We start from the raw sequence: 9,216 nt of genomic DNA, 5'->3' as shown, positions 1-9,216 counted from the left end.
CCTGTCCGAGGTGTGACAGAAAACTTAAAGCTCATGTCTGACGATGACTTTTTTTGCGTCAGGAAGTAAAGTGTGTTGTTTCCCATGCAAGCAAGCCCTTTTGTTGGGTCAAATGACATCAGAAATGCTGCTTCTACATGGATTTTACCTAAAATGTGCCAAAAAATATATAAAAGTTTGTTCGGATCTTGTTCAAAACCTGCTATGATGCACATATAATGCCATTGATGATTTGTTTTCACTTATTAAGTCATATGTTACATCTGCTATGCTATTAGAATCGAAAGTGATGCCTTGTATGGAGTCTAAGTGCTGTCTGTATGATGTAACCAAGGTCGGCTTTTCTACCTTAATTCTTGACGCGAAACGCTGTTACGCGTGACGCTTTCAACGTCAACTTTAATGAATAAATCTGTGTGTCATGGTACTGGAACTTTGTGATCTTTTTTAAAACAGATTATACCTATGGAAAAAGTGCCTTTAATTCAAATTTGAAGGGTTGGGTTCCCTTATAGGTTACATTATCCTAAACGGAAGTGGAATTTGGGGGGTTACATGCAGTCGGTTTGCTACTTAGTACATATGATGCAGGTCCTGGTGCATAAGATTTTAAAAATGTATCTGAAATGAAGAGTTTAGGTGTCAGTTTAAAGGTACATGTGTAAGTCACAGGGCAAAAGGCCTGATTTGTGCATTTCTTTGTATGTTAGTGGTTGCCAGCCTCAATAGTAGGGCATGGTTTTTGCCTTCAAATGGCAGTGCCGGTAGCTGTCAAAACCGGTTCATATGCTCTAAGGTAATTATTTTGAGTTACACCGTATAGAATTTTTTCAAATGCAGTTTTTTTGTAAGTTTATGAAACCACCTTTCCAGTCATGTATAGTTATATATTGGCTTATCGCTCGGTCATGGTGAAATTTGAGATCAAAGATTGCGAATTCTATATATAACAAAGAAGGAAATTAATTGGGCATGTGTAACCTTTAAGAACTTCCGACCAAGTTAGTCGTCTTCCAGAATGTTGACAATTTACCATCAAAAACTCTCTGTATTGCAAAACATAACTACCAGATGTCATTTTGACCCAATTAAGGGCTGTTTGCAATTGGGCTGTTGCACTTGGGGTCCTAAGGGGGGTAAATGCTTGAAAATCACTCCGAAACCTGTTCCGAAGACACATTCTAAGACTACGTAAACACTCGGTATTGTTTTTCAGTGACATTTTGACATTAATTTGCATCAATCTCAATAATGAACCTAATTCCTGTCTTTATTTCATCTGTATTTATTGCTATTGTTTACTTTTAGCCTTTTACTATTAAAATGTAATGTGTGTTGTTTTTCCATGCAAGCAATTTTGGACCGACACTGCTATCTGCCTTCGCTTTCAATCCCGCCAGGCAGATCTACTCAGAATAACACTACTTTGCCTTATTTTTCCTGTTTGGATATCTTGCTGAGTTCAAGTTAAATCAAGTATTCAGCTGAAAACACAAAAAGGATAATAATATTATGCTTTCTTTCTTGGAACGATGTTGTTGTGATAGACCGTGCGTGAAAAACAGCAGGGAATCTGTATTTAAGTGACCTCAATATTATACGTAAACCTAAATGTACATTTTAGGTGGTGTCGGAATTAGTCTATAGCTCTGCCTGAACTGCTGTCCAATTGGTTTACAAGTCCGGCTGAAGTGACAGGCCATCAAAAACTGCACAGTATGACTGATTCGGAGACGGCCCTCAACACTCGCCCAGTCGTGTCGAGAGGATCGGTGTCTTTGCAGGTTAGTACGCTGTTATTTTCAATGAAATCTATTGTAAAATGATTTCTTTGATATCATGGCACACTTTTGTCACCAAAATTAGGCAAATTGTTGTTTTTTACAATTACTGCAGCTCTGAAACCACATTTTGTGGCGATAACTTTGCCAGTGTGCCCGACAATGTGATGCCGGCATGGTGACTTATCCGTTTACAGTAAATAAAGCCACACAGACTATTGAAAGCTTACTCTAATTGTATCTCACTTACATAAGTTAGCACCGTAATGGGTAAATGTGCACTAAACAACTTTTTGTTTTCTCAGATTACACGGAATTGAGCACCCGGGCCAGACTGACACTTTCCGGAGCCTGTCCGAGACGGAACTCGAGCCGAGGAATCATAGGTCCAGGTGTGACAGAAAACTTAAAGCTCATGTCTGACGATGACTTTTTTTGCGTCAGGAAGTAAAGTGTGTTGTTTTCCCATGCAAGCAAGCCCTTTTGTTGGGTCAAATGACATCAGAAATGCTGCTTCTACATGGATTTTACCTAAAATGTGCCAAAAAATATATAAAAAGTTTGTTCGGATCTTGTTCAAAACCTGCTATGATGCACATATAATGCCATTGATGATTTGTTTTCACTTATTAAGTCATATGTTACATCTGCTATGCTATTAGAATCGAAAGTGATGCCTTGTATGGAGTCTAAGTGCTGTCTGTATGATGTAACCAAGGTCGGCTTTTGCTACCTTAATTCTTGACGCGAAACGCTGTTACGCGTGACGCTTTCAACGTCAACTTAATGAATAAATCTGTGTGTCATGGTACTGGAACTTTGTGATCTTTTTTAAAACAGATTATACCTATGGAAAAAGTGCCTTTAATTCAAATTTGGAAGGGGTTGGGTTCCCTTATAGGTTACATATCCTAAACGGAAGTGGAATTGGGGGGGGTTACATGCAGTCGGTTTGCTACTTAGTACATATGATGCAGGGTCCTGGTGCATAAGATTTTAAAATGTATCTGAAATGAAGAGTTTAGGTGTCAGTTTAAAGGTACATGTGTAAGTCACAGGGCAAAAAGGCCTGATTTGTGCATTTCTTTGTATGTAGTGGTTGCCAGCCTCAATAGTAGGGCATGGTTTTTGCCTTCAAAGTGGCAGTGCCGGTAGCTGTCAAAACCGGTTCATATGCTCTAAGGTAATTATTTTGAGTTACCACCGTATAGAGAATTTTTTCAAATGCAGTTTTTTTGTAAGTTTATGAAACCACCTTTCCAGTCATGTATAGTTATATATTGGCTTATCGCTCGGTCATGGTGAAATTTGAGATCAAAGATTGCGAATTCTATATATAACAAAGAAGGAAATTAATTGGGCATGTGTAACCTTTAAGAACTTCCGACCAAGTTAGTCGTCTTCCAGAATGTTGACAATTTACCATCAAAAACTCTCTGTATTGCAAAACATAACTACCAGATGTCATTTTGACCCAATTAAGGGCTGTTTGCAATTGGGCTGTTGCACTTGGGGTCCTAAGGGGGGTAAATGCTTGAAAATCACTCCGAAACCTGTTCCGAAGACACATTCTAAGACTACGTAAACACTCGGTATTGTTTTTCAGTGACATTTTGACATTAATTTGCATCAATCTCAATAATGAACCTAATTCCTGTCTTTATTTCATCTGTATTTATTGCTATTGTTTACTTTTAGCCTTTTACTATTTAAAATGTAATGTTGGTTGTTTTTCCATGCAAGCAATTTGGACCGACACTGCTATCTGCCTTCGCTTTCAATCCCGCCAGGCAGATCTACTCAGAATAACACTACTTTGCCTTATTTTTCCTGTTTGGATATCTTGCTGAGTTCAAGTTAAATCAAGTATTCAGCTGAAACACAAAAAGGATAATAATATTATGCTTTCTTTCTTGGAACGATGTTGTTGTGATAGACCGTGCGTGAAAAACAGCAGGGAATCTGTATTTAAGTGACCTCAATATTATACGTAAACCTTAAATGTACATTTTTAGGTGGTGTCGGAATTAGTCTATAGCTCTGCCTGAACTGCTGTCCAATTGGTTTACAAGTCCGGCTGAAGTGCCAGGCCATCAAAACTGCACAGTATGACTGATTCGGAGACGGCCCTCAACACTCGCCCAGTCGTGTCGAGAGGATCGGTGTCTTTGCAGGTTAGTACGCTGTTATTTTCAATGAAATCTATTGTAAAATGATTTTCTTTGATATCATGGCACACTTTTGTCACCAAAATTAGGCAAATTGTTGTTTTTTACAATTACTGCAGCTCTGAAACCACATTTTGTGGCGATAACTTTGCAGTGTGCCGACAATGTGATGCCGGCATGGTGACTTATCCGTTTACAGTAAATAAAGCCCACACAGACTATTGAAAGCTACTCTAATTGTATCTCACTTACATAAGTTAGCACCGTAATGGGTAAATGTGCACTAAACCACTTTTTGTTTTCTCAGATTACACGGAATTGAGCACCCGGGCCAGACTGACACTTTCCGGAGCCTGTCCGAGACGGAACTCGAGCCGAGGAATCATAGGTCCAGGTGTGACAGAAACTTAAAGCTCATGTCTGACGATGACTTTTTTGCGTCAGGAAGTAAAGTGTGTTGTTTTCCCATGCAAGCAAGCCCTTTTGTTGGGTCAAATGACATCAGAAATGCTGCTTCTACATGGATTTTACCTAAAATGTGCCAAAAATATATAAAAAGTTTGTTCGGATCTTGTTCAACACCTGCTATGATGCACATCTAATGCCATTGATGATTTGTTTTCACTTATTAAGTCATATGTTACATCTGCTATGCTATTAGAATCGAAAGGTGATGCCTTGTATGGAGTCTAAGTGCTGTCCTGTATGATGTAAACCAAGGTCGGCTTTTCTACCTTAATTCTTGACGCGAAACGCTGTTACGCGTGACGCTTTCAACGTCAACTTTAATGAATAAATCTGTGTGTCATGGTACTGGAACTTTGTGATCTTTTTTAAAACAGATTATACCTATGGAAAAAGTTGCCTTTAATTCAAATTTGAAGGGGTTGGGTTCCCTTATAGGTTACATTATCCTAAACGGAAGTGGAATTTGGGGGGTTACATGCAGTCGGTTTGCTACTTAGTACATATGATGCAGGTCCTGGTGCATAAGATTTTAAAAATGTATCTGAAATGAAGAGTTTAGGTGTCAGTTTAAAGGTACATGTGTAAGTCACAGGGCAAAAGGCCTGATTGTGGCATTTCTTTGTATGTTAGTGGTTGCCAGCCTCAATAGTAGGGCATGGTTTTGCCTTCAAATGGCAGTGCCGGTAGCTGTCAAAACCGGTTCATATGCTCTAAGGTAATTATTTTGAGTTACACCGTATAGAATTTTTTCAAATGCAGTTTTTTTGTAAGTTTTGAAACCACCTTTCCGTCATGTATAGTTATATATTGGCTTATCGCTCGGTCATGGTGAAATTTGAGATCAAAGATTGCGAATTCTATATATAACAAAGAAGGAAATTAATTGGGCATGTGTAACCTTAAGAACTTCCGACCAAGTTAGTCGTCTTCCAGAATGTTGACAATTTACCATCAAAACTCTCTGTATTGCAAAACATAACTACCAGATGTCATTTTGACCCAATTAAGGGCTGTTTGCAATTGGGCTGTTGCACTTGGGGTCCTAAGGGGGGTAAATGCTTGAAAATCACTCCGAAACCTGTTCCGAAGACACATTCTAAGACTACGTAAACACTCGGTATTGTTTTTCAGTGACATTTTGACATTAATTTGCATCAATCTCAATAATGAACCTAATTCCTGTCTTTATTTCATCTGTATTTATTGCTATTGTTTACTTTTAGCCTTTTACTATTTAAAATGTAATGTGTGTTGTTTTCCATGCAAGCAATTTTGGACCGACACTGCTATCTGCCTTCGCTTTCAATCCCGCCAGGCAGATCTACTCAGAATAACACTACTTTGCCTTATTTTTCCTGTTTGGATATCTTGCTGAGTTCAAGGTTAAATCAAGTATTCAGCTGAAAACCACAAAAAGGATAATAATATTATGCTTTCTTTCTTGGAACGATGTTGTTGTGATAGACCGTGCGTGAAAACAGCAGGGAATCTGTATTTAAGTGACCTCAATATTATACGTAAACCTAAATGTACATTTTTAGGTGGTGTCGGAATTAGTCTATAGCTCTGCCTGAACTGCTGTCCAATTGGTTTACAAGTCCGCTGAAGTGACAGGCCATCAAAAACTGCACAGTATGACTGATTCGGAGACGGCCCTCAACACTCGCCCAGTCGTGTCGAGAGGATCGGTGTCTTTGCAGGTTAGTACGCTGTTATTTTCAATGAAATCTATTGTAAAATGATTTCTTTGATATCATGGCACACTTTTGTCACCAAAATAGGCAAATTGTTGTTTTTTACAATTACTGCAGCTCTGAAACCACATTTTGTGGCGATAACTTTGCCAGTGTGCCCGACAATGTGATGCCGGCATGGTGACTTATCCGTTTACAGTAAATAAAGCCACACAGACTATTGAAAGCTTACTCTAATTGTATCTCACTTACATAAGTTAGCACCGTAATGGGTAAATGTGCACTAAACAACTTTTTGTTTTCTCAGATTACACGGAATTGAGCACCCGGGCCAGACTGACACTTTCCGGAGCCTGTCCGAGACGGAACTCGAGCCGAGGAATCATAGGTCCAGGTGTGACAGAAAACTTAAAGCTCATGTCTGACGATGACTTTTTTTGCGTCAGGAAGTAAAGTGTGTTGTTTTCCCATGCAAGCAAGCCCTTTTGTTGGGTCAAATGACATCAGAAATGCTGCTTCTACATGGATTTTACCTAAAATGTGCCAAAAAATATATAAAAAGTTTGTTCGGATCTTGTTCAAAACCTGCTATGATGCACATATAATGCCATTGATGATTTGTTTTCACTTATTAAGTCATATGTTACATCTGCTATGCTATTAGAATCGAAAGTGATGCCTTGTATGGAGTCTAAGTGCTGTCTGTATGATGTAACCAAGGTCGGCTTTTCTACCTTAATTCTTGACGCGAAACGCTGTTACGCGTGACGCTTTCAACGTCAACTTTAATGAATAAATCTGTGTGTCATGGTACTGGAACTTTGTGATCTTTTTTAAAACAGATTATACCTATGGAAAAAGTGCCTTAATTCAAATTTGAAGGGGTTGGGTTCCCTTATAAGAACTTCCGACCAAGTTAGTCGTCTTCCAGAATGTTGACAATTTACCATCAAAACTCTCTGTATTGCAAAACATAACTACCAGATGTCATTTTGACCCAATTAAGGGCTGTTTGCAATTGGGCTGTTGCACTTGGGGTCCTAAGGGGGGTAATGCTTGAAAATCACTCCGAAACCTGTTCCGAAGACACATTCTAAGACTACGTAAACACTCGGTATTGTTTTTTCAGTGACATTTTGACATTAATTTGCATCAATCTCAATAATGAACCTAATTCCTGTCTTTATTTCATCTGTATTTATTGCTATTGTTTACTTTTAGCCTTTTACTATTTAAAATGTAATGTGTGTTGTTTTTCCATGCAAGCAATTTTGGACCGACACTGCTATCTGCCTTCGCTTTCAATCCCGCCAGGCAGATCTACTCAGAATAACACTACTTTGCCTTATTTTTCCTGTTTGGATATCTTGCTGAGTTCAAGTTAAATCAAGTATTCAGCTGAAAACACAAAAAGGATAATAATATTATGCTTTCTTTCTTGGAACGATGTTGTTGTGATAGACCGTGCGTGAAAAAACAGCAGGGAATCTGTATTTAAGTGACCTCAATATTATACGTAAACCTAAATGTACATTTTTAGGTGGTGTCGGAATTAGTCTATAGCTCTGCCTGAACTGCTGTCCAATTGGTTTACAAGTCCGGCTGAAGTGACAGGCCATCAAAAACTGCACAGTATGACTGATTCGGAGACGGCCCTCAACACTCGCCCAGTCGTGTCGAGAGGATCGGTGTCTTTGCAGGTTAGTACGCTGTTATTTTCAATGAAATCTATTGTAAAATGATTTCTTTGATATCATGGCACACTTTTGTCACCCAAATTAGGCAAATTGTTGTTTTTTACAATTACTGCAGCTCTGAAACCACATTTTGTGGCGATAACTTTGCCAGTGTGCCCGCCAATGTGATGCCGGCATGGTGACTTATCCGTTTACAGTAAATAAAGCCACACAGACTATTGAAAGCTTACTCTAATTGTATCTCACTTACATAAGTTAGCACCGTAATGGGTAAATGTGCACTAAACAACTTTTTGTTTTCTCAGATTACACGGAATTGAGCACCCGGGCCAGACTGACACTTTCCGGAGCCTGTCCGAGACGGAACTCGAGCCGAGGAATCATAGGTCCAGGTGTGACAGAAAACTTAAAGCTCATGTCTGACGATGACTTTTTTGCGTCAGGAAGTAAAGTGTGTTGTTTTCCCATGCAAGCAAGCCCTTTTGTTGGGTCAAATGACATCAGAAATGCTGCTTCTACATGGATTTTACCTAAAATGTGCCAAAAAATATATAAAAAGTTTGTTCGGATCTTGTTCAAAACCTGCTATGATGCACATATAATGCCATTGATGATTTGTTTTCACTTATTAAGTCATATGTTACATCTGCTATGCTATTAGAATCGAAAGTGATGCCTTGTATGGAGTCTAAGTGCTGTCTGTATGATGTAACCAAGGTCGGCTTTTCTACCTTAATTCTTGACGCGAAACGCTGTTACGCGTGACGCTTTCAACGTCAACTTTAATGAATAAATCTGTGTGCCATGGTACTGGAACTTTGTGATCTTTTTTAAAACAGATTATACCTATGGAAAAAGTGCCTTTAATTCAAATTTGAAGGGGTTGGGTTCCCTTATAAGAACTTCCGACCAAGTTAGTCGTCTTCCAGAATGTTGACAATTTACCATCAAAAACTCTCTGTATTGCAAAACATAACTACCAGATGTCATTTTGACCCAATTAAGGGCTGTTTGCAATTGGGCTGTTGCACTTGGGGTCCTAAGGGGGGTAAATGCTTGAAAATCACTCCGAAACCTGTTCCGAAGACACATTCTAAGACTACGTAAACACTCGGTATTGTTTTTTCAGTGACATTTTGACATTAATTTGCATCAATCTCAATAATGAACCTAATTCCTGTCTTTATTTCATCTGTATTTATTGCTATTGTTTACTTTTAGCCTTTTACTATTTAAAATGTAATGTGTGTTGTTTTTCCATGCAAGCAATTTTGGACCGACACTGCTATCTGCCTTCGCTTTCAATCCCGCCAGGCAGATCTACTCAGAATAACACTACTTTGCCTTATTTTTCCTGTTTGGATATCTTGCTGAGTTCAAGTTAAATCAAGTATTCAGCTGAAAACAC

General features: G+C 38.7%; 5 long non-coding RNA genes across 6 annotated transcripts; 2 read left to right on the top strand and 3 right to left on the bottom strand.

The window, feature by feature from the left end:
* Window positions 1–1,092: 1,092 nt before the first annotated feature.
* LOC127862500 (uncharacterized) lies at window positions 1,093–9,200 on the bottom strand. The gene is made up of 2 exons (XR_008040655.1): window positions 8,979–9,200; window positions 1,093–1,257 (listed from the first exon to the last, which is right to left on the bottom strand). It is a non-coding gene; the product is annotated as an uncharacterized LOC127862500 (long non-coding RNA).
* Window positions 1,356–7,777, bottom strand: LOC127862497 (uncharacterized). The gene is made up of 2 exons (XR_008040652.1): window positions 7,634–7,777; window positions 1,356–1,607 (listed from the first exon to the last, which is right to left on the bottom strand). It is a non-coding gene; the product is annotated as an uncharacterized LOC127862497 (long non-coding RNA).
* On the top strand, window positions 1,616–4,762 carry LOC127862490 (uncharacterized). Its single transcript, XR_008040645.1, has 3 exons — window positions 1,616–1,784; window positions 2,087–2,499; window positions 4,670–4,762. It is a non-coding gene; the product is annotated as an uncharacterized LOC127862490 (long non-coding RNA).
* On the bottom strand, window positions 3,264–7,574 carry LOC127862501 (uncharacterized). Of its 2 annotated transcripts, none has more exons than XR_008040656.1 (2): window positions 7,282–7,574; window positions 3,264–3,428 (listed from the first exon to the last, which is right to left on the bottom strand). It is a non-coding gene; the product is annotated as an uncharacterized LOC127862501 (long non-coding RNA). The 2 variants fall into 2 exon arrangements; XR_008040657.1 differs by lacking the exon at window positions 3,264–3,428 and adding an exon at window positions 5,425–5,589.
* Window positions 6,017–6,924, top strand: LOC127862494 (uncharacterized). The gene is made up of 2 exons (XR_008040649.1): window positions 6,017–6,117; window positions 6,419–6,924. It is a non-coding gene; the product is annotated as an uncharacterized LOC127862494 (long non-coding RNA).
* Window positions 9,201–9,216: the final 16 nt, after the last annotated feature.

This window comes from Dreissena polymorpha, chromosome 16, assembly GCF_020536995.1.
Source record: "Dreissena polymorpha isolate Duluth1 chromosome 16, UMN_Dpol_1.0, whole genome shotgun sequence".
Classification (NCBI taxonomy): Eukaryota; Metazoa; Mollusca; class Bivalvia; order Myida; family Dreissenidae; genus Dreissena; species Dreissena polymorpha.
Note: the sequence above shows the minus strand (reverse complement) of the source record. Positions and strands in the feature narration are given on the sequence as shown.